The sequence below is a fragment of the Xyrauchen texanus genome, chromosome 14 (assembly GCF_025860055.1).
Source record: "Xyrauchen texanus isolate HMW12.3.18 chromosome 14, RBS_HiC_50CHRs, whole genome shotgun sequence".
Classification (NCBI taxonomy): Eukaryota; Metazoa; Chordata; class Actinopteri; order Cypriniformes; family Catostomidae; genus Xyrauchen; species Xyrauchen texanus.
The window spans coordinates 35,225,084-35,251,526 of NC_068289.1; the positions used below are offsets into that span (position 1 = coordinate 35,225,084).

Genomic DNA, 26,443 nt, shown 5'->3' on the forward strand with positions numbered 1-26,443 from the left:
AAATATATCTTTAATCAAATATCTACCTTGCAAAAAAGACCAGCATATTGTATATTGAGTTTTCGATGCTGCCTCTCAGAATGAGATGGTTTTGAGATTGACAATTCTCTCTTCTTTTAATAACCCTTTAAAGGGAACTATTCCTATAAATGTAAAATGAGTAATTTCAGCATCACAAGCATCATCAAATGAACCTTTAACTAACTAGACAAGCACTAACCAGACTAAACAGCAAGGTTATCCACAAGGTAACCCATGGTGTCTAAATGGGTCTTTCAAAAATACAGTCAAATCTGCAGTGGCCCCCTTGTTGGATGCAATTGCATCCCTGTTCTGCATCGTGTACTACACAAATATGTGTCTCCTACTGTATCTGATTGTTTATAGCTAATTATATGGGGCGCTGAAGGTGAGAAGCAATAACGGATGAGCAGCCACCCCGAAGCCACAGGTTCTGTGTGTTATTAATAAGACACTGCTGTAGCCCTAATCCCATCATGTGGAGGTGGACTGGGGGCATCCACGTCCGCAATGGAATTAGGACCGCTTGTGTCAGCCTGGGGTCACCGAAAAACAGAGGGGCTGGCTGAATTCAATCAGGAACCCTGTCTAAACCACTCCAACACAAACACAAAACACGTACAACATCTTTCACCATTAATAATTCTGTTCCAGCAAACAAACAAAACCAAGACACCAAGCCACCACAGTGCTCTTATAATCAAATCCTCACTGGAATTCAGAGTTTTCACCCTTGAAGTTTTCGGGCTAAACAATTTAAGGCTCCAAACTTAACAAATAAATGCTTAATAAGCCCTCTTCGAAGGTTATCTCCAGAGAGAACAAACAAGTAAGGTATTATTGAAGGTAAAGTAGCATTCACTATAATAATCTACAGAATAATTTCTGCAAAGAAATTTTAGTGCTGGTCAACATGTCCAGGACTTATAAAGTTTACCAGACAAATATGAAAAAATGTGGTCATCTCATTTCAGTGTTTATTTTGCATTGTAATGCGAAGGACTTTGCATAATATGCTAAATAATATTGACACAATATTGTCAAATGAACAAAAATCATTTGTTCATTAAAGCTGCTTTTCCATTTAAAAAATGAAAAGGCAGTCATGGAATTATCTTCTAATTTAAAAAAAAAACAGAGTGCAAAGCAAAACTTCAATTTGACACATATCTTGATTCCAACTTTTCCCAGACATCCTCCAGGTCTGTCTTGGTCGCTAGCGGATTAACAGCTAATTCCCTCTCCATTGACTCCAGATAATCTATCCTTTTCTCAAAATCCTCCATTTTTGTAACCATCTCAGTGAATTTTGTCTCCATGGCAGTGATCGATCGACGTATTACAGCAAGATCCTCCAAGTCAGCAACGACCTTCGTCAGCATTGCCAACAGGTTCAACAGTTGATGCTGAATCTCTTTTACCTCACTGGCCTGGGCTTTTGGCCTGTTGCTCAGAGGCTCCAGCTTGAGCATGTAAGTGTCTTTTAATGTCTACATATTGTCCTCCTAGAACAGTTAAGAATCAGAGTGTATCGAAACTCACCGGTTTATGACATAAAAAGGATTAAAACTAGCAAAGTGTGCAGAGCTCGTGCAGAGCATGTCCGACCCTCGCATGGTGCCACTCGACTCTCCTAGTGAGTTTTATATAACGATTTTTGTTATGTTCATATTTCTTTGTGAAAAACCTTGAGAATCGTAACCAGCGAAAACAACATCCAAATTGTTGGAATTCTTGAGGACGAAGAAGGTCGAGATAAAGCAAAATTCCTAGACAGGCTCTTCCCGAGTCTGCTCGACATAACAGGTCATAAGCTGGAAATCGAATAAGCTCACAGAGTTCCGGCTCGGAGATCCGCAGAAGGAGACAGGCCCCGATCAATTCTGGCCAAATTTCTGAGATCATCCGATAAAGATCTTGTGTTACATGAGGCTAAGAGTAAAGGAAGGCTTTCTTGGAAGAACCACAGCATTTTCTTGATCCCAGACTTTGCGAATTCGACAAGAGAGAAGCGTGATTGATTCAAGGAATGCAAGAAACTTACATCAATGGAAGGTCGCTTTTGCACTGATATTCCTGGCCAAACAGGGCTGAGTCATTAGCCAGAGGGAGTTAATAGGTAAAGCCACAATATTCACACAAGACTTGTCCTGTCTCTATCACAACTTCTGGTTAATACTAATAGTGCTGTAACTGAGAAGTAAGCTAGTTAGCAAACCTCAAACTCCTCAAGTTCAACTCAGAACAAAAGTCAAACTCAGTATATTTCAAAGCAATGAGTAAAATGCAAAAGCTAGCATTCAGTTTTAATTAGAAATTATGCCAGTCTTACATGAGAGTAGCCAAAGTTTTTTAAAACCAAATCAGTCCACTCTGCAGTCATCTAGGTAACACTCCAGGGTAGCTATTTTCTATCAAGACAAAAGGCATACAAGTACATCTCCAGTGAATTTGAATGGAAAAGAAAGAAACCTCCAAACTGTTTGTCAAGAATACCTTTCAATACAATTTTTCATGTCAATGGTACCATAAATTTGGCTCAAAATATTTTTCAGGCTGGCTGGTCCAGTTAATGTGCAGTCGTGTTCTAGAGAAAACCAACTTTATCAAAAAGGTGAATGGCTCTTTTAACAGGACATTCATTTCTATATCCGCCATATCAAGCATTACAATTTCACCTATTCATTTTTCTATAAGTGGTCTATCTCCTCCCACTTATGTCTCTGTAGCATTTTAAGTACAGTTTGTTAACATTTAATCATTTGGAAGACACTTTTATCCACTCAAGGTATACATTTATCAGTATATGAGGGAAGTGCATCTGTGGCCATGGTCTTGCTACCGCCATGCTCTACCTGAGCTACAGGGGCCTCACTGATCTAAAGCATCTTGATGGAACATGGCAAAGTGAGGATGGATGTCTGTTTTTGCCCACAAAGTTGGGAGGCAGGTAGGTGACATGACAATAAAACATGGATACTTGACTTTGTTAATCTCTTTGTCAGGCCACATTGATCAGGGATGAGCATGCGGCTGTGGGCACGCAGAGGCTCCAAACTCCAGCCTCTCAGACCTGCTTATTAAATTTAGCCTAAGAGCTTTCATTAGTCATCACCATCGGCCTACCAGGGGACATGACTTTAATAAAATCTACTTCCAGATGGTAGAGGAGGAGGGCAGGCAGTGCCACCAAAGTGAGCCTTTAATTTGTTGGTGAATTCTAAAGAGAAAATCTATTGTGTGAATCACTTGCAAGGTTTTTGAAAAAAATGTGGTGCTTGCCCATGCACAATTCACCGCCACTAGGGAAAGATGTTGTGGGTGGGTACCAACACATTGCTATGTGGTTGTTAAGACATCCTGAGTTGTTTTTAGCATATTGCTATTTTTGCTTTTTGTGTTTTTCATAAAAAAAGAAAATAAGGTTTGTGAATGTCATGAGATTAAATTATGAGAGAACTATTCCTTTAATACTTATACTAAAACAAGCAGTACTAATGATGATAAAATTATGTTAATTACGTTTCTGCCACTGAATTAAGGTCCATAACATTTCACTGTATCACAAAGGACAAAGAGTAGATAGTCACTTTTGAAAGGTTAGTTATTCATAATAGGATCTAACGTCAACAGGGTTCCAGACTGCAACTAAAATATTTGCAAATGCGACCAAACATAATTGATTTCGGGTTGTGTGCATTCATATGCGGTTTCATCAGATATCATCTTGTGAGTTACTGAATACATCTTTATAGAGCGCACCACCAGTGTATCTCACGCTGCTTTTTACCCGTTCTGTTTCTGACCAGCTCGCTGCACCACAGGCAACAACAAACCCAGCGTGGGAGAGTCGTGAACAAATGACTCTTTTGAACCAGGACTTTTTCATGAATCACCCGAAAAGAACTGAGGGTTTGAACTCAGGATCTCAGGTAAGCAGTTTGAATCAGATTCACTTTCTCAGAAAAACAGCCATCAGTGTCCTAGCATCTGGGAGTGCAGACATTTCAAAATAAGAGTCCCAAGGGTATTTTGGTCTTCTTTATAGTTAAAGGTCCCATATTTTGTACAACTTTTTTTCTTCTTCTGGTAATTATTTATTGGAATAGGAGTAGCATAATAAACTGCAGCTGGAATTTCTTTCAATTTGCACTCTTTAATCTTTGTGTCTGGGCCATACAGTAACTGTAAAGAAAGACTAAGGCAATATTTAATAATTTTTTTTTACACTTAGTAAATTGAGGGATATGTACACAACTATAAGACAAGGTGCAAAAATGAACTGATGCTCAAGAAGGCAACACACTACTATGTGCCTACAATACTTTATGTAATTATCTGTAATATAGATTCAGAAGATTTACATGAAAAAATATTTTATCTCTTATATTTATATCTTATCTTCTTCTTACTTCAGCTTCTATCTTGTTTCTGAACAGTAATCTAAATCGAGCAATTCTGTGATTTGGTGAGAAAAAAAACAGCCATTTGGCTCCTTAATGTTTCAGTATAGGAGCCAATGGCTCCTAAGTAATTTTTTTTAGCCTGGAGCCCTGGTCAACTGGGAGCATGACATAGAAGTGCTGATGGGGAGAATAATGTTTCTGCCGAGTTAGCGGAAACCATTTATTGTGTGTTTCCCAAAAGTCTGCAAACCACTTACTCATTACAAACATCAAAGTAAGGTAATATTTCAGTGCAAACTGAGATTGATTGCACAAATCATAGTAGAAAATATGGTGAAAGACAAGACACTGTCTAAAAATTAACCCTGTAAAGCCTGGCATATGAAAGAATTGTCAGAATATTTAAATGTTTTCGATATTAAACTGTTTTTAGTACCATTAGAAAAAAGAGAAAAAGAAAAAAGAAAATCGCATGTTTTTTTTTATGTATCATATTTGATACATTCGTTTTTAAAAGTCGTTATCCTCCTTAAACCCAGCAATTCATTTTTGTGTAGGACATTTTTTATTTAAGTTTTTCTTAGCCCATATACTCTAAATCTTTGGGTATTATCAGAGGACTCCCTGGGCTTTTCAGAGATACCAAATCTTTGAGAGTTTGGTCATGACAACTTCCTCTCCTTGGTCTATAAATATGGATTGAAATGTATCACAGTTCAATTCAGCACATCAAATACAATATGAATAAAAGATATTTTTTTCAATAAACAGTTTTTATCATATGTATTTTATGCACCTGTATAAAACAGTATATTTACATTTAAAAAAGGGAAATTGTCAATTTTATCAAAGTACAAATTGCTTATATTCAGCAAATTCAATATAATAATTACTGTCTCTTTTAATTTAATAAGCTGTCATTTATCCCAACATAAGAGTCACTTTTCACGCAAGTCAGCCACTATTTTAAATATATTGATATAAACATTGACACCAATTTTTTCACAAATAACCACTAGATTGTGCCAAAAGCATGTGAAACTTACATACCATTTTTTGTTTGGCTCATCAGCTTGAACAGAGAGTGAAACAGGAGTCGTCAAACATTGTGTATCATATTTGATTCACACAGCGTTATACGGGATAATAAAGTTATGCAAATGTGCTGGGCAGGCTGGAACCATAGAAAATTCTAGAAAATGGCACAAAAGTGGGGCAGGCACAATAAAGACTCATGAAAATTAATTTGGTGATGTAATGTTCCCCAGTAGTCCTGATTTTATAAAAGACAAGAAAGTTGGTGCTAGCCATAGCACACTTACCACTAAAGTTTTCATTCAGTCCATTGCAAATTAAACTTTTAATCTTGCTAGGTTATGTACGGTTGTAATTTATGTGTCATTTTATGCTGTAATTTCTTCTTTGCACTGCAGCTAAGTAAAACAAAACTCTGGGGGACTATTCAGGCCAGGGACTCAAAACGATTCAAAGAACAAAAACAAAAAACCAATGAAGTTTTTTGCAGAGCGTAACCGAAAATCGGAAAGTGAACATGTTTATTTTAAAAGCTGGTAACCGGTTAATAACCGGATAATTTTGTTACGATAATTTTTCAATGATACTAAAAACCAAAGGGTTTATCACAATACATTTTCAGAATTACACCACATCCTGTTGCCCAAAAAATGGGGCTTCACTCTTTTTAAGCATCTGATAAGCATGTGCTTTTATCTTAAAGGAAACCACTACATAACATATTTCTTTGTATAATTACAAGTTATGGATGTAGCCTGTGACATGATGAAGTGCTGTGTGCATGTATTCAGGAGAGAGAGATTTTGGCTATTTGCGATTTTAGATGGCCTGATGTATTTTTATATATATATATATATTGGGTATATATTTCATATTAAGAATCTATTTATTGAAAAAACTTTATTTTAAATATGCTACTGAATACTATACTTACGGGATGCAAGATATATCAGCAGCCTATATCTTTACCAGTTATATATTAACCTGTAAAATCAAAATATTATTATCGCACCAATAATGGAATTACCTCAGTTATTTTCACCGATAATTTGTTACGATCTATTTGCTTGTGGCTGAGAATCTCGAACTACCTGCGACGTCTTTCATTCAGGCTCAGACTCATGCAGCCTCAATCGACAGTGTGAGTGCACTAGGCAATAAACGAAAACGCAACAAATACATGTATGTATGTATGTATGTATGTTACTTGGGGGCGACCATTTTCACTTATTACTTAATGAAACATAAATAGAAAGTGGAAAATTGCACATTGTTACTTGCAGCACAGCATTGTGATTAAAACAAGCCCCAAAACAACCTAACACAGATCATATAGATCTTGACAAACTTGATACGAGATGGAGAAAAACATTAGTTTGTGAATGAAACGAAAGTGCTTGTTGTATTTTACCAGACTTCTAACGTTATAACTCATGACTACTCGATCTGAATGATGTTACCTATTCCCATTATGACTGTTGTGTTCACATTTCATAAGTTGTACAGTGGAACTGTCACAGATGAGCACCGTAACAAGCGTCTGTGAATGAGAGGCGCATAAGCACACATACATAACACACATAATCACACACAGTCTGGCTGCTATCATAAATATTACACCATGTCTATAGAGATTAGGGTTTGCAGTGTGTGTTTTGTTATTTAATGTTCTTTACATGCTGTTATCACCTCGTTTTGGTTTAATGCATTTTCACAGCTGTTTGAAGTTCATAATTCTCTCTGTGAACCAGGCATCAGGATTACTGTAAACACTCACAAAATGGGCACCCTACAATTTATGCAAGTGTATTTTCATTTATTCTCCTTCAAATCAGCATTCATCTGTAATATAGGCACATTTCTGGTTCACGTTACATCTGCCAAACCTTAAATAGCAGCAAGTCCAAATTCCAAGCTTTTAAATGACAAAAACATTTTTAAATAGTGGTATTGTATCGGCCACCATAAGTTTTGAATTATCGATTGAAATTCCATATCGGTGCATCCCTAATACTTGTTATGATATATTTGCTGATAATTCCCCCACATGGGAAAAGAAAATAATTGCTTATATGTTCACTTATTTTGGGTGAGGTCTGATGCAGGTCTCTCAAGAAGCATTTTTAATAGTTGAAGTCCTTTTTAACTTAAAATGCATCTAATGTACCACAAAATGTACCACTCCCGTGCATGATGCTGAAAAAAACAGCAAGCAGTGCAACATTCAAAAACCTCTGTGTAGGTCATGTTTACGTACAGTATATAACATGTATGGTATGAATTGTATTTATTACTTTCAAAAATGCTTTTGGGGTAACAAAAAATTCTAATGTCAGGGGGAAATACCCCAACAGTATACTTTGTCTATGGGAAAGACTGATAAGGATCTAGGCAAGTTGGCACCTCCATGCTATGTGTAACGAACGTAGGCACCGAAGGCAGACGAGGAGAGAGGATCCAAATGCAACTACTTTATTAAATAAACAAACAAATAAACACAAAAGAAACAACCACAATGGGAAAACAGGAAACTAAACACAATGAAATAAAACTGAGAACTCTGGCAGGGAACACATACCAGTCATGACAACATTCAACGATTGACAGAGGGGAGTGAAAACAACCGGGTTAAAATACATGGACATGGGAAAATGGGAGCCAATGAACAAACAGAACTCAAACAAGATGACAAGGTGATAAACAGAAACCAATGGGAAACTAACGAGGGCAGGTGAAAACAATGAACAGGGAACACAAGGGCTAACAAGACGACTATGGAGCTATAAGGGTGACAAAAGTGAAAACTAAGGAACTACAAAAGTGACAAAAATGACAAACGAAGGGCAACAGAAAGACAAGACAAGGTATACATAACAGAGCCCCCTCAAAAGATCGGATTCCAGACGATCCTAAAAAAGAGAAATAAAGGAGGCACCAGGAGCAGGCAGGCCAGACGGGGGTGCAGAGGGCAGAGCAAAAGGCAGTCCAAGGGGGCACAGAGGGCAGGCAGGAAGTCCAAGGGGGCACAGAGGGCAGGCAGGAAGTCCAAGGGGACACAGAGGGCAGGCGGGAAGTCCAAGGGGGCACAGAGGGCAGACCGGGTCGGGGGGGTCTGGGAAGCAGCCATAGGGCAGAGACTGGGTCAGGGGGCCTGGAAGGCGGCCGTAGGACAAGGACTGGGTCAAGGGGCCTTGAAGGTGACCACTGGACAGGGACTAGTTCAGGAGGCGGCCATAGAACGGGCATAGGGTCAGGCGGCCTGGGAGGTGGCCGCAGGACTGGGACAGGAGGCCAGGGCGGTGGCCACAGGACAGGGACAGGAGAGTCAGGAGGCCAGGGAAGAGGCCATAGGGCAAGGATAGGTTCAGGAGGCCTGGGGGCTGGCCACAGGGCAAGGACAGGTTTGGGGGGGCCTCGGAGGCAGTCGAAGGACAGGGGCCGGTCCTGGAGGCCTGGGAGGCAGCCTCAGGACAGGGACAGGTCCTGGAGGCGGAGCGGAGAGGGGCTCTGGAGGCGAAGCTGAGGGAGGCGGAACCATGGAAAGCTCTGGAGGATCAGGAGGCGGAGCCGTGGGATGCTCTGTGGTCTCTAGGGGCAGAGCCGTAGGGGGCTCAGGAGGTGGAGCCGAGGAATGCTCGGAAGGCAGAGCCATGGGAGGCTCAGCAGGCGGAGCCGAGGAAGGTTTGGGGGGCTCAGGTGGCGGAGCCGTGGGATGCTCGGGAGGCAGAGCCATGGGAGGCTCAGGAGGTGGAGCCGTGGGAGGCTCAGGAGACAGAGCCGTGGGAGCCTCAGGAGGTGGAGCCGATGAAGGTGGCGCCGTAGGAGGCTCTAGAGGCGAAGCCCTGGAAGGCTCTGGAGGCAGAGCCGAGGGAGGTGGCGCCGTAGGAGGCTTTAAAGGCGGAGGCCTGGAAGGCTCTGGAGGCGGAGCTGATGGAGGTGGCGCCGCAGGAGGCTCTGGAGGCGAGGCCTGGAAGGCTCTGGAGGTGGGCGGAAGGCTCAGGAGGCGAGCGAGGAAGGTGGTGCCATATGAGGCTTAGAGTCTCTGGGAGCAGAGCGAGAGGCTCGGGAGAAGAGCTGCCAGGAGGCTCGAGAGACTTGAGGGGCAGAGTCCTGGAGGGCTTGAGAGGCGGAGCCCTGGAAGGCTCGAGAGGCTTGAGAGGTGGAGCCCTGGGAGGCTCGAGAGGCTTGAGGGGCGGAGCCCTGGGAAGCTCGGGAGGCGGAGCTCTATAAATCTCGGGGGGCGGAGCCCTGGGAGGCTCGAGAGGATTTAGGGGCGGAGCCCTGTGAGGCGGAGCTCTGGAAAGCTCGGAAGGCGGGGCTCTGGAAAGCGCAGAAGGCGGAGCTCTGGAAAGCGCAGAAGGCGGAGCTCTGGAAAGCACGGAAGGCGGAGCTCTGGAAAGCTCGGGAAGCTCAGAAGGCGGAGCACTGGGAAGCTCGAGAGGCGGAGCTCTGGGAAGCTCGAGAGACTTGAGGCGGAGCCCTAGAGGGGAAGGGCAGAGGCCTCTAGGCGACGCTTGAATGCTGTTCCTGGTCAGCGTGGCTTCAGGCTCGCTGACCGGGGCAGGTGTGGGCTCTGGCCCGCAGGCCGGGGCAGGCGAGCCGCAGACCACTAAGATCGCCTCCAGGAAGTCGTGGAGAGTCCAAACACGCGTTGCCGGCGGCTCAGTGGACTGAGTTACAGCTCAAAGCTACTATAAGTTTACATCCACTCATACACATTTCTTGTGGTTCTCTGTTGATTGAATTCACATGCACACAGTGCAGTCTCAAAAAGAAAACCGCCAACAGGATTACTTGGGGTAATTTTCAAGTAATGCTGGCAATCCTGTCAATTAGATAGCTACTCAAGCTGTCAAAAGGTCCCCAAAGTCAATGTAACTCACAATGGAAGACCATTTTATTCTTTTCCATAATATAAATGGTGCCAACAGTCTACAAAGAATAAATTAAAGTGATTTGTCTTTCACTTTCACCTACTTAACAATCTATAAATAATAAATTAAAGTGATTTGTCTTTCACTTTCACCTACTTAATAATAATACTAAACATAATCTAGGCAAACTCCATGGTGAGCATGGTGAGTCATTTCTTTTAAAGGGTTCATGAGGAATCAAATTTTCCTTGATATTTTGGCATATAAGAGAACTTTCTACAATAAAAACACACTTTTCAGAACTCAAAACAATGCAAAAAAAAAGCATTTATTGAAACCAAGCAGCAAAAAATTCCTCGTTCTCTACTTCCACGACTACCCTGCATCACATGAGGTACATTGAATTCATGACTACCTCTACAGCGAAAAAACATCAACGCCTACTTCACATCATTGCACCCTTGGGCTCACCCATTGGTGCTTCAGTTCATAAACTGAGAGAGAGACAGTAGGACATAAGGTTAAAGGGGACAGTTATAAACCATTGACGCAATGCAACGGCTTGAGGCTGTCTACACTGGAAGCGTTGACACTAACTTTCTAAACCCGCCGCAACAAACAACTCCATGGTAGACAGCATCATTAATTATAATGGTTTCTTTTGCTTTTGACGTGACGTGACTCTTGCATATGCCAACACCAAGAGTTTCATACAGAGGTCTAGAGAGAGGGTTGGAAAATGATCTTATATTACAAAATTATGAATGTTATAATGCAAAATAAACATTACTAACATTACCAGTGGACCCCAGGGAAGATAATATAACTGTAAAAAAAATAGCATTACATGACCCCTTTAAAAGAATAGTTACCTATAAAAGAAGGTTCTGTCATAATTGACTCTCCCTCAATACAGAAAGCAGAAATTTTTTGAATAATTCCCATTCAATAACACAACAATTTATAGTGGCCATCTGTCAAGCCACAAAAACAAAACAAAAAAAACATAATTTAAGCACCACTAAAGTAGTTCATACAACTCTTGCACTATGTTCTAAGTCCTCTGAAACCATACAATGGCAAAGTTGTTATTCAGATATTACCCAACATTCCAGCTCTGAAGTCTCATTCTCTATTCAGCATATCAGAACTGGGGCATCTTGTTTATATTTCTTCAATGACTGTATTTCAATCGTAACACAGACACTAATAAAAATTCAAAGCTAAGGGGAAGATTTCCAGTGAATGATTATGGAAATGTAATTCTGTTCCTCACACAAAGCTATCAACTGGCTTCAGAAGACAATGCACTGGAATATATCACATTAGCATTAGCAATTCTTGCGCCACTCCTGTTCAACCTGTATATGCTCCCAATGAGCCAAATAATGAGAAAGAACCAAATTGCTTACAACAGCTATGCAGACGACACACAGATCTACTTAGCCCTATCACCTAACAATTACAGACCCATGTGCCAATGCATTGATGAATTAAACAGTTGGATGTGCCAAAACTGAAGTCATTGTGTTTGGAAACAAAGATGACGTTCTCAAGGTGAATGCATACCTTGACGCTAGGGGTCAAACAACTAAAAATCAAGTCAGGAATCTTGGTGTGTCTCTACAGTCAGACCTTAGTTTCAGTAGTCATGTCAAAGCAATAACTAAATCAGCAGACTATCATCTGAAAAATATTGCAAGAATTAGATGCTTTGTTTCCAGTCAAGACCTAGAGAAACTTGTGCATGCTTTCATTACCAGCAGGGTGGATTATTGTAATGGACTCCTCACTGGCCTTCCCAAAAAGACCATAAGACAGTTGCAGCTCATACAGAACGCTGCTGCCAGGATTCTGAGCAGAACCAGAAAATATGAACATATCACACCAGTCCTCAGGTCTTTACACTGGCTCCCAGTTACATTTAGGATTGATTTTAAAGTATTATTACTGGTATATAAATCACTCAATGGGCTAGGACCTCAATATATTGCAGATATGCTCACTGAATATAAACCCAACAGATCACTCAGATCATTAGGATCACATCAGCTAGAAATACCAAGGGTTAACTCTAAGCAAGGAGAATCTGCTTTTAGCTATTATGCCAGCTGCAGCTGGAACCAGCTTCCAGAAGAGATCAGATGTGCTCCTACATTAGTCACTTTCAAATCCAGACTCAAAACACATCTGTTTAGCTGTGCATTTACTGAATGAGCACTGTGCCACTGTGTGTCCGACTGTTTGTACTGTATTTTATTTTATTCTAAACTGTTTCAATTATTCTTATTTTTTTATTCTTATTTTAATCTCTTCTATGTAAAGCACTTTGAATTACCATTGTGTATGAAATGTGCTATATAAATAAACTTGCCTTGCCTTGCCTTGCCTAGCACATGCTCGCTAAGAAGTCTGAGGGATTCTGCAAAAATTGTCCTTTTGTGAAAAACAGCTTATGAGTTTGTAACAGCATAAGGGTGAGTAAATAATGGCAGAATTTTCCTTTTTGGGCTGCTTTAATGTATCCATTTATTGCTAAGGTCATCCTTATTACCTCTCCTTATTACGCCCACACACACTCACACAGCAGTTTGAGGTTCATCACTAGCCACTGACAAGTGGAATCAATCCCTGTATTTCCTTCTGTACTCAATACTGTCAACACAGTGAAGAGAGGGGCTAAAACACTTAAGGTGAACAACGGCCCTCCCAGACAAGGTAATATTTTACAGAGTTTTAGGGGATGTGTTGTGGGGTGCACATTCCCCTGAAGCAGGAAGTATTGAGTTACTTGGCAGTTGCTTTGAGTGAATGAAATTTTTACGAGGCATTTAAATCAAAACAGTCAGACGGTTAATTTTCAGAGGATTTACGTATTCTGGACAGATCTCTTATGTTCAGCCAAAATGAAAAAATGCAAAAGAAAGAGACAAGCGGCATAGAAACATATGGGTAGAGCAATTAATAGCCAGTTTTTAATAGCAAGCAAGTGGTTTGTGGAGAACCACCCAGCTATAAGGTTCATTCAACTGTGAAGAGAATTAGGAATGCTTATCTGCTTTTAGCAGCTGTCAGTTCCAAATTTTACATACACGTTTGACAACCAGCAGACTATTGTAGTCAAACACATAATTGTCATTATGATGATGTCCTTGGGGTTTTAAAGTAATTTAACTGAAAATGTAAGCACCTTAAAGGGATAGTTGTATGTAATGTAGCATCTTGAAGCTTTAGTTCACCCAAAAATGAAAATTCTGTCATCATCTACTCTACCTCATGCTGTTCTGAACACGTATGACTTTCTTTCTTCCATCATTGAACACAAAATAATATTTTAGGCAAAATCCTCATCTTAGTCACCATTCACTTTCATTGCATCTTTTTTCCATTAAATGAAAGTAAATGGTGACTGAGGCTTTCTGAACATTCTGTGTAACATTGTCTTTTGAGTTTACATAAGTCAGTCAGTCATATGAGTTTGGAACAACATGAGGGTGACATGAGGACATGAGGTAAATGATGACATAGTTTTCATTTTTAGATGAACTGTCATCAACTTTTAATGATGTTATTGACACTTTTTACAGGTGAGGACAAAGGACAATTAATATTACAAGGAATAAATCAGTCATAACTGCTGCTGCTACTGTAACTTAGATGGAAAGTACATCATAATAATGTATTTTAGTTCAGCTTAATTAACAGGAAAAATAAAAATGCCTGCTTCCTTTTTAATTGGTAGATCATTTCACAGCAAGATATCTTTTTACAGAAGTTGTAAATCATGACCAGGCTTTGTACCAGTAAATAAAGAGAAGAACTTCTGAGAATCGAATAACATACTTTATATATGGGAAGAAAAGGGAAAGCTTGTTAAAATTATGTTTTAACCTTTACTTTTGTAAGCTCAAAGCAGACATAAATTTGCAATTATTAATAAAGGATTTTTGGTTTACTTCAAATTTCTAATAAAAAAAATAAGTATGGAATAATTAATGATGGATCATATGTGTGTGTGTGTTTGTGTGTGTGTGTGTGTGAGTGTGTGTGCTTGAGAGAGAGAGAGAGAGAGAGAGAGAGAGAGAGAGAGAGCAGAGAGAGAGAGATCGCTAGATGAACTGCCTGTGTTTAAAGTGGTTCACGTCAGGAATAACATTGCTTCAAATTGCCAAAGTGTATGTTTAAGTCTCGCCAAGTGTCGCCATTCTTGTACAGCTTTTCCATTGCTAAACAACTGTTTACAATCCCACTGACTTACCGGAGGCGCTGACTTTGAGGCTCTTGTTGGTCGCGACTCAAGTCTCTCTCTCTGTGTGTGTGTGTGTGTGTGAGACGAGGGAGTGCGAGGGCTTTCTTTAACCGAAACTGAAATAAATGTAGGATATTTTAGACATTGTTTGACGTTCTTAACCGATTTACTTTAACCGATGTCTTTGTTTTAATTTATTATTTTGTTGTGGTAGCCAGTAGGGCTCTTTAAATAACTGAAACAATTTGGCGAAGTGATTATGGAAACGTTATCCGGTCAAGACCTGGAACTACTTCATAGCCGTGCGTTTAATAATTATAAAATAATTGCACACCTTAGAACATCCGTGAACCAATCAGAATCAAGCATTTAACAGACTCACGGTATAAATAAAACTCATTCTGATTTTATTTATTTATATAAATTATAGTTGGCTCATGCATTTTGTGACAAATTTTTCAAACAGTACGATTAATCTAACAGATCGCTGTCATTTTTTTTGTTGCGCATGAGAAATATCAAATGGCAAACGTTCAAAAGAGAAAGGAAACAGCTCTTTCAGTCAGCACGACTCAATGGACAGATCAGCGCAGAGTATGTCCATAAGCAGCTTCAGTGAGAAAAAGAGGTACGTTCAATAAACAGTTTCAGAATCAGACTATTTCATCTGACTGATTATACATCTGCTTTTATTGTCATTTATAATAATTTTAGTGTATGAATATTGCCGTATTGCATTGCGTCTGGTTAGGAAGCGGTTAGGTTGGTTAGGACTTAATATAATCAGATGCATTGCAGTCATTGTCTCCATGCACAAAATATCTGCTTGTGTATGCCACACTTCAGGAACAAAGGCAACACAACAAATGGCCTCAGATCCCATCATGAATCTTTTAAGACTACCTCCCTTTCCTGTTCAAGCTCACTTTACAGAGACATGTCTAAGGATGACTACAAAAATCTCCAAATAAAAATAGATTCAGGAAATTCACAGTCTGCTTAAGAGCTCTTCACCTCCACTTATGGGGCTTCATGACAACCACAGGGATAATTCATTATCATTCCAATTTCTGAAAGTAATGCCTTGATGAGTTCCTTTCATACAAAGAGTGAGTGCTGCAGGAGAACAAGGTTGAAAATATGTAATTTCCCTTTCTAATCTGAATATAGGGCTATGATTGAATGTATGTAGAGAAAGTGTTAAATATTGTGCTTCAGTTGTGTACCTGACAGAGGCACCAATCATGAAGTGGACTGTAAATTAGGAGCATAATTCACTTATTTAAATTCCAATCTTTGCCTCTTATCCGACATTAAAAGGGATCTTTAGTGGCATTTTCATTAGGATTCTAAAATAACAGGATACTGCCCACTGTCTCTTTCTGCTTCCTACTTTTTTCATCTTTATCAAAGAGGCGTAAACCACTGGACGTTTTCCAAAAGCTTGTCGCTCTAAATCCCCTTTCTGAATCATTAAGCAGAAAAACAGGATTGTGTGGGTATTTGATGGCTTGTTCAATTTCTAAGAACTGTAAAGAGGCTTTCTTTGAACTTGTAGCATTGGGCAGATAAACCTGTTGAGGAGACAAGCATATTTTGGTGCAAACCATGGGATTCCTGCTTTAAAAATCAATCTTCAACCAGTCTAAACTTGCTGGTCTTAGCTGGCGTAGCCTGGTCTAACTGGTCTCCCAAACGTGCCAAGCTGGTGTTCAGCTGGTTCAGTGGAAAACTACCCAAAATCCCTCTAAAACCAGTCAACAGACCAGCCAGACCAAAACAAGTATGACAGCTGTGGTTGGTTTAAGCTGGTTTCTCGGAAGTGATGCTGGTCTGGTGGGGTCCAGGTGTTTAGGTTTCTTTACTAGCTTAACCAGCAAAATTTCCTCAATCTGCCATCTTCACCAGAAATACGTTACGTTTTGTTGGTGAAGCATTGCTACTGTCTTTTGGCACCAGACCAGAACAATCCAGCAATTCTAATTCTGGAAGGAAAAAAAGCAGTAACAACCTCTGAACATACCAAACAGTACAATTGAACCATGTCTTTCAAGAGTGGCATAAAGCATAAACCAAAATCCCTGATAATAGGCTTCATATGGACGTCTTTGGCCGTTACATCACATCTCATGCCATGAGAGTCATATTTTTAATATGGTGTGGCAAATTAAAAACAATTCAACTTTTACAAACAAATCTTGAGACCCCTGTGGTCTGTTCCATTCAACTGTATTCCACCCAGTTGGTTTTAAAAGGAGCAACACGTCCTGTGTACGCCTTCTAATCCTCTTTAAACAGAGAGCTGACCCAGACTAGAAGTCACCATGTACTGTACAGTATTTTATTTTTTTTGCCAATGAACATTTTTTATTGATTCATATATGCACAACAAAGAAAAACCCAACACATATACAACGAATCAAAATTTAACATTCAACCCCCACTAATATCCCTCCCCGTTCACCCACCCTGACCTCCAATGAACACTCCTATGGTCACACATAATAACACACACACACACACAAAAAAAAAGGCAAGGCATAGATTTAGTGGGGTTGAATAATAATATATAATCTGCGTTAAGCAAAACTTATGCACCAATCCTTCCACCACCACCCCTGGACAAATCATCTTTCTTTCTTATCACGGCTGCTAATGGTTCCAGGGCAAAACAGAACAATAATGGGGAAAGACGGCAACCCCACCAGGTGTCCTTGTCCAGAGTAAAATAATCTGAAATTAATCCATTTGTTTGACCGCCGCTACCGGGTCTCTATAAAGCATCTTAATCCATACGTCTAGCTGGATTAGGGAAATTGGATAGTCCTTTTTAAGAATCATACTGATCCGGGCTTCTGTCATGGTTGGCAGAAGCTTTCCATTCTTTAATGATTCTGTATAAACTTCCAGCAAAAGTGGAGCCAGTTCTGTAGCATAAGATCTAAAAAATTCCACGGCAAAGCCGTCTGGCCCAGGAAACTTGCCTGTAGGGTTTTTGCTCGTTTGTCCAGTTCTAATGGTTACACAAAGTTTCTGATGCCTTCATCAGTAGACAAAGAGACCTTCAGATGACACAAGGCACTTCAGCTCTGCATCGGCACTTTTAATATTCCCTTCCAACTCCACGAGTTCCCATGCTTTGGATATTTTGATGAATGAGGCATACTGTTTGATCCAACCCCAAGAACCACCTTAGGTGACTCCGAAGCCACACCCACAGAGGCTACTGAGATCCAGTTGGTCTCCATAAAGACATTAATTTCAGCCTTTAGCATTTGTTGGAATTTAGGATTTTGCAAAAGGGATACATTAAAGTGCCAACTATATTCTTTTTTTTCTCCTTATGTGGCAACACATCTAAACTCACCAGGGCGTGATCTGAGACTAAAATGTTTCCAAATGAACAATCAACAACACAGTAAATTAGGGATTTAGATATCAAATAAATTATGGACTGATGAAAAAAAAAATTATAGTCCCTACCAGATGGGTTCAAAATCTACAAATATCTGTAAAACCAAGATTTTTACACATCCTGTGAAGTGTTAATGTTGCTCTTGGGGGGTTACACACTTTTGCTTCACTATGATCAAGGACTGAGTCCATCAAAAGATTAAAGTCTCCTCACAATATTATATCATGAGGGGTGCCAGCAGCTGGCAGCATCCCTTCACAATCTATAAAATCTCTGATCATCAGCGTTAGGTGCATAAATATTAGCCAAATACAACTTTTGTGGAACCAGTTCCAAAAAAAAAAGTTTCCTTAGGCAGTCAAACAAATGATCAGTGAGCCAGCCCATTTGGCTGTTACATGAGTTTAACACATGCCCTAATCACTCTAATGATTTGAAAGAAATATTCCACAAAACAAACACCATTAGCACAAAGAATGTGCAAATTCTTCCACATACTGTCCCGATGGAGTGTTATTCCAGAAAGAAAACTCCAGCCGCTAGACATAACCAGCATGAAAAGAAACAAAAAGGTGTTCAGTTTCCTCGGACAGTCATGTGAATGTTCAGTGAGTCTTGTCCACTCGGCTGCAGAAAAAGCATTACACAATGATTTACGCATTCCACTGACTTTATGAAGGACATCGCTTGCTGTGGGCATGTACTGTAAATATTTTGTGGCTATCCTTAGTATCTATTCTCAAATTGGCTGGGAACATCAGTGCAAAAGCAAAATTCCGTTGATGTAAGTGTTTCTTGGATTCCTTGAATCAATAATGTTTCTCCCTTTCAAATTCGCAAAGTCTAGGAACAAGAAAATGCTGTGGTTCTTCCAAGAAAGCCTTCCTTTACTCCTCGCCTTGAGTAACACAAGATCTTTATCGAATTATCTCAGAAATTTGGCCAGAATTGATTGGGGCCTGTCTCCCTCAGTAGATCTCCGAGCCGGATCTCTGTGAGCTCGTTCGATTTCCAGCTTATGGCCTGTTATGTCAAGCAGACTCTGGAAGAGCTCGTCTAGGAATTTCACCATATCTCTGCCTTTTTCTTTCTCAGGAATTCCAACAATTCGGACGTTGTTTCGCCAGTTATGATTCAGTCTGCGGCCCTATCAAGGGTATCAGCTTGAGCACGTAAGTGTCTGTTAATGTCTCCAGAGCCCGATGATTTTGAATTATTTGACAAATTGTCTTCACAGAAAAGTTATGGAACAGGGTATATCAAATCTCACCGGTTTATGACACAAAAACTATTGAAAACTAGCAAAGTGCGCAGAGCTCGCCATTTACATGTCCAACCCTCACATTGCGCCATGCGACTCCACCATGTACAGTGTTGATGCTAATAGCTGTGAGACATATCAGTTTTACTGAAGGTCCAAACTATGATTTAGTACTATAACTTTGGGCATTCATACTTTTGAATGTTGGGGGTGGCACCTTGAGTGGACAATAACATTTTTGGGGTGATTACTTTTGGCAAGCAAAAGAGCTTTGGTGATAATACAGATTTTTGGAAAGATGTGAATTGTAAATTAAATAATTTTCCATAAGGCTGAAATCTTTTCTCTGACTGAAAACAGTTAGCTCTCCTGAGTTTAACTTCTGAATTATGACCCAGAAAGCAAGCTCCCCTCCCCACAGCAGCAAATTACTGGATGCATTTCTCAACCCTTTTCCTTGGCACACATCCACATAAATTTCAGAAAACATTTCACAAACTTTGAGTGATTTCTCCACTGAACCCGATAAAAAACATTCATAAACATGCTCATAAATATTACCATAGTCAAAGTTACATTGCATTTGCCTAAAGGTAAAGTATTTGCTTTCTGCGCCACTAGTGTCACCAAATTGAATTTGACTGTTTTCAAACAGGTGTCCCAAACACTCCTCATGTTTTCCATTGGTCAGCCAAACAGACAGTCCCACTATAAACTCACACCATTGGCTGAGCCGATGTTGCTGTGGCAGACTGGTCGGGATGTTCAGACAAACAGAACAATGATTCGAAAGCCCAACAGAGCCAGAATTTACACGTCTGGGCCGAATCAACTTACGGATTGTTTATTTATAGTTGTGTCTGCATATTAAGCTGGGATAAAAGAAAGTATTTCATTATCAAAAAATATTCACACCACCTTAAATACTGAGAACGCAACCATTTTTGCCAATTTCTGGATTAATATGTGTAACAGACGCAATCACAAGCTCTACTGAATTAGAGCCGAATTATTTTACCTCTGTTATTATAGTCAACATAAAACAATGAAATCAGTCGGCTTCATTAAGATGGATGGAAAGATTTAAGAAAGGTGTACGCAATGATAAAGGAACTGAAATTTGGGAGTAGATTTATATTTTCATGACTACTCAAGTCCCAAAAAGCATTAACTGAACTCATGAGCTGTAGACAGCTAATCTTTTGATATGGGGAAGTAAAAAAAGTTAGCTACCGTTTAATGCCTGCTGATCCAGAGCAGATGATAAAAGATGCTGCAGGCCCAGACCACACAGCTTAATGACCCTGAGAGCAATACACAATTTGCAGGCTCTTGGTCCCCATCATCACTCCCTGTTGCAAATTTACAACAAGATTGGAAGCTGGACTCTATATATTTAGAAGAAAACAGTCTTAGAAAAAGTAAAAACAGCTTTCGAGAAGTCAACTCTAGCTCCCTCATACTTTCACAAGCTCTCCTGCTAGGATCCCTTGCAAGAATATAATATTTTCAGACTATGTGACACAATAACAAGTGTGTAAATCTTGCAGTCTTTATCGTGTTTAATTTGGTTGATTTATGAGTTTGCATCAAGGATGAAAATTCTGTGTGGCTCTGAATAGTTGCATCTTGTCATTTACAAGAATTAAGAATTAAGATGTATACGATTACAGCAAGGGAATGAGAGTCATTAAAACATTGAACATGAGTAATTGATATAGTTCTTAAATCTTCAGCAAAACAATGTGCGGTAAGAATCCATTGGGAGGTACCTCAATTCTTCTCAATGTAATTGAGTCCAGCTACAGTATTACCCCACCCCTAAATTCCAAAATACACAAAGCCAGAACCAAGCAATTCCACCTCTTCACCTCAATAGAGACGAAAAACATCTTAAGCATGGCTGGTTTCATAAAGATTTTCAACTAAATGCAGATGTTCTGCTTCTCTGTCTGGACTGCTGTCAAATCTAAGTTCTTAATTGGATTTATTTGAGGAAATGGCTGTTCTTTAACCAGTACTTTAGAGAAAGTTTGTCAGATGGCTGCCTTGTGCCTGAGCTTTTTACCGTACAGCCCCCTCTGCCTGGTGTGAATGGCTCCTCTGTGTGACCAGCCAAGGATCTGCCAGGGGATCCCTCTCTTTGTTAGGTGAATGGGCACAGCCAGACCATCTTTAAGCACACTAATGTACCATGGCTGGACCACAAAGGCCACATAGTAATTTGCTAAACATAATGGCATGTCTTTAATTTGGGCCAATGGGGAAACAGACTCTTAAATGCGAGCTTACAGATGAGGAGTCCCATTCTAGTTCCTACTCTATTCATATCGTAAAAGGGCTTGTTTTCTTCCGGCTCATTGTCATCCCGAACCGAAAGTATGCAAACAACGGTGGGTGGAAATTAAAACAACGCAAGCAGCTTCTGGCCTCACTAAACAGTCACTGTGGGCCATAAACAAATAAAAAGAAGCTTCTTCCCAGAAAGGCAATATGATTGAGACCAAATCTGCAGCAGCAAAAATAATGACATTTAGTGGGGCTTAGGTCACTGGCAGGATAAACTTTGGGAGAAGGTGCAATGTAGAGTAAGAGTGAAAATGTATATTGCATCAGCAGAAAGGAAGTGCAATTTTTTAGAAGGTGCTTGGGGGACCTTGCTTGAACCCTGCTGGACCATAACAGAAAATGGTGAGTTGGAAAGTAGCATTGGTGGTCCAGACATCATTGAAGGCAATTCCTTATCTTCAATCCTGAGACTTTTTTCACCTGGACATTTTTTCCCCTAAAATTCTTGATGATTTTTCTTTTATCTTGGAAATTAGTCAAAGAACTACGTCTTCCCTTACCAATTACACAATGATAAAGGTGCATATTCATACATCATATTCAGTGAGATTTCTATGTCAATAGAATTTGCTACTTTCATACAGACTTCCAAAATTTATTTTCAGAGAAGTTGAACATGAAAAAAGCCCTTGTAATTTGTCAAACACATCAACATACAAGCTTTAATTAGCTTACAAACAGCCAATTAAATATGTCAGCCTCTCCTACAGTTTCTTTTAAGAATGAGAAAAGAGCCTCAGGCTGTGCCACTCTATAAATTGCTGCAATGAAAGTTTCAGTCCTTTTCTCTCCACCAGAATGCTCCTTTTCAAAACACTCAATTTCTGACATAGAATAAAGGGATCTGACTTAAAAGGCTCCCTGACTTTGTCCACAGTAACAGAGACAGAGAAGCAGAGAGCGAGAAGTGGAGGAGTGACAAAAACAAAAGACAAAAGAGAGTAAGAAAGAGAAAAGGAGGGAGCCTCATGCAGCTTCTCCATGAAGACTGAAGTTCTTGTTAAACAATGCTAAGTTAAGTCCATCAGGTAGAACTAACCATGCTACAAAAAACAGATTAAACCAGCTTAAGCTCTTCCAGCCTGATTAAACCAGCTGAAAACCAGCTCTGCTAAGCTGAGCCTATACCTTAACCAACTCAGACCAACAAACAATCAAACGCTGGTTTATGTTTGTTTTTTGTTTTAGTTTTTTAGCTGGTTAGGGAGTTTACTCAGGTTCCACAAACAAAACAAGCCCAAAATTAAACTTTTTGAATGTGAAATTTCTTGAATGTGCAAGTGATACTGCTGCATTCACTCTGTTGTACGTTGTGTTGGGATAATGAAGTCCTACAGAGTCTGTAAAAGAAACAAAAACTACTTACACAGGCATAACGAACACGTCATCTTCGAGTTTGCAGGGCTGTGCTGAAACGGATAGCAATCCTTCTGTAGCCTTTAGAGAGAGAATAAGAGGAAGCACATAAGACTTTTATTTAGTGAACCGAAAGAGAAAAGGCACGAGCGTGTTACCCAAACACTCATAAACAAATCACTAATGCTCTCAGTGGAATAGAAATTGAGGCCCTGGAATGCTGTTGAAAGGGAGAACTGGGAATGGCGTATAAGAAAGCGCATAAGCCTCCGCTACTAAAATGGGTTTCGCAACCGTGTGTGTGTGTGTGTGTGTGTGTGTGTGTGTGTGCTGAACCTTTATGACCTAAATTATTTACAGTACTTGTGGCCCCTGACATTTAAATAATGATTTCAATAAATATATTGAATTATATATTTAAAAGGTTAAGAGTTCTATTTCTGCACTATTAGCAGCACCAAATGGAATTTGATCATTCAAAAATAATGAATAATAATGTTTTCAAACAGGTTTCCCAAACACCCACACTGACCCCTTTTCAATAAGCTAGGTGTTGGGGGTGCATCTGATTGCATTTATTTTGTGATTATACTGACTTGCTTAACTTGATTTGTACTGTACTGGGCTGGTCAAAATTCCATCCCCTAAAACAATTACCTACAGTATCCCACGGCTTAAACAACATTAGTTTCTACTGATAAGAGCAAAGTACTGTTGTCCAGGACTTAATTAAGATTATAAAGAGCAGAAAGAGACCACCCGACTTCATAAGCCTCTGCCAACCAGGCACTAGGCTTTGCACTCTCCTAGTCTCTGAGGATCTAGTGAAGGTTAGTCCAGCATTGTATAGTGCAAAGAGAGTGAGAGAGACTGGGCCAGAGTAATTAAGGAGTAAATAATGAAGCCCTTCAACGAACCCTGCTCCTATGATCTGATTGACTAGAGTGTTGAGGCCAAGTTCAATAAATCATTTAACAACCACTGAGAGTAACTGCCTTGAAAAGGTCACTTAAAGGAACACAGAAGTTTCAGCCATAAGCCTAGCAACCATAGTATATTTAGATTCCACAGGTGGTCCATCTTCCTATAAAAGCCCTTCCGCAAGACCCTTTATGACACTCAACTGATTTGCGTTCTCCTGCCTAGAATTTTATATTATTTTTTTTTTTATGTCTTTATTAAGCAACTTCCAGGGGCCTCCAAACCCGTAAAACCCAAATACCGGGGCCCTCATCATGAGAATCCCTGGGAATTTAACAATTGGGGTTCTGATTCCTCTTAATAAATCCAGTTACATAACAGTACCACAACCGATTCTTTTAGTACTTTTGAGGAAGAATTAATGAATAAGAATGCAATTCTTATATCCTTTTTGCTGACATGTAAGCACAGCATAGTTCTAGCGGGAAGACTAGCAGCTGTACATCATCGCACCATTAGCTGGGTAATTCCCAGCCAATCACATGTAAGCCGTTGCTTTATAAGTCTGCTAACAATCTATCAAATTGCTGTTTTAGTGTGCTAACATGGCAACCACCACTTCCCCACCACCACAGGTTGAGTCCCGTCATGCACGGGGGTAGGCTCCTCGCCCCTGTCTCCTATCTTCGGCACGATAAGACGGTTCTGAGTTCAACTTCTTCGGACCGCATGACAGGGCCTACGCCAAAGACAGACATTACTTTTCTGTTTTATATTCATCAAATAAATGTCATCTTAAATTTCACTCAAGTCTGCAAGTCTTGCAAGTCTTTACTGATAGAACTGTTTTACTAATAATTTCAGATTTCGACAATAGATATAACAAGTCACACATCAATGTTATGCAATTCTCCTAAAAGGCATGTTTACATAGACTTTTTATTAATTAAAAGATGTGAAACAAAACATGTGACAACATATTTAATTTATTAATTTACTGTTTTATAAAATTAAGATGCATTACTAAAAAATAGCATCTTTAACTAAACATTTTCATATGAACCACCAGTCAGTAACTGGAATGTCTGAAGTCTCACGAGCCGAAAATACAAATTGTATTACACAGTAATAGTTCTTATATCATTTCGAGTAGGACATGATGAAATTCATAACTTGCACATCAGTAAGATGAATTCAGTAACTACTCTGAATGATGTATAAGTGTTTTTGATTCACTTGGACCATGATTCGGCCCTGGCAGCTGGTATGGACTAACTTTCACTGTACAGAATGTGAAAGCTAAATCAGAATGTTAGCCTTGAATAAATTGCACTTCGAATTGAAATGTAGATGTACAACCCATGAAAGATTTTCCTTGGAATGCCATTAGAGGGATTCTATCAAAACATTAGAAATCCCTCAGGATATAGTAGTAATCATTGTTAATGACACAATAACCGTTGTTCAAGGGTCTCTTTGGGTAATATCAAGTTTAATGTTACCATTCAAAGCTTTACCATTTAATGGTTTTTCACTGCTGGGAATAAGCCTAGGAAAAATTATTCATTAAAGGATGACTAAATGAGGCTTATGCAAATCACTATTTGGGGTGCGACAAACTGCTCACTGTAAGAGGAATGTGATGTTTCAGCTCACTCCTAAGTATGTTGCTGCTTGTGGGGTATTGGTAGGAATAGAGGATGGCAGTGCTCTCCAAACAGCCAGGTGTTCGCTGTGGGATAAACATTTCCTAACAGGCTCCAACAAGATCCCCAGGGCCTGAGATTAATAGAGTCTAGCAAGATACAGATTCAGAATGCTGTTGCAGGTGGGAATGAGGGAGTAAGAGAAAGCTACAGTTTGTTCTCAAAGTTTTAATCTGGCCATGACTGTAGCAAAATGGTTATGCCGTTTAAGCGGTAGTTTTATGGCGATAAAAAAATGCTCTTCCCATATCTTTTGCAGTGGTGCCAACCTAATGCTGGCCTTCTAGAGCCAAATGGAAGGCATAAAAAAGGAAAAACAGATGTAGTTGCTTTTAAACTGGATTTGACTATAATTAGTTTTAATTATAGTTTTAAAATAGTTTACACTTAAACATCTGAGCACAAAAACATTATTTTTAATTTTTTATGAAGTTTCATTAAAAGTGATGTCATTTTTCCAATGTTAAAATACCTTCTCCTGTCCTGATTTAATGTCCAGAGACAACAAAAAGTAAGCCATTCATTGGCTGATTTCCCGAAACCTGTTAAAACTGTGGTACTATCAAAAAGATTGCTTTATTTGTTTGAGTATCCTCACTAGCCTAACACAACAACAGTGGGTCAACCGATAGCATGAGTTTTTGACTTTTATGTTTGTCCAACCAGTGGTCCCTTACGCAAAGAAAATATATTTCCTTATATATTAAGGCTCACTATATAAAATAATTTTCAGTATATTCATAATTATATAGAATAATAAATTGTGTTAATATATTACAATATACTGAGTAATACACAAGGAATTACCACTTTTCATATATTGAGAAATATATGACAATATATTTCCTTA

The 26,443-nt window shown here is 39.6% G+C and overlaps 1 protein-coding gene across 4 annotated transcripts in view; it reads right to left on the reverse strand.

Annotated features, from left to right (window-relative positions):
- Window positions 1–26,443, reverse strand: part of LOC127655137 (semaphorin-5B-like) — a 231,780-nt gene that overhangs the window by 157,765 nt on the left and 47,572 nt on the right. For 3 of the 4 annotated variants that reach the window (XM_052142779.1, XM_052142776.1, XM_052142778.1), the window contains exon 2: window positions 22,977–23,047. The exons of the other annotated variant lie outside the window; for it this stretch is intronic. The gene's annotated coding sequence lies outside the window, so the exon portion shown is untranslated. The remainder of the gene's footprint in view (window positions 1–22,976; window positions 23,048–26,443) is intronic. 4 annotated transcript variants of the gene reach the window in all.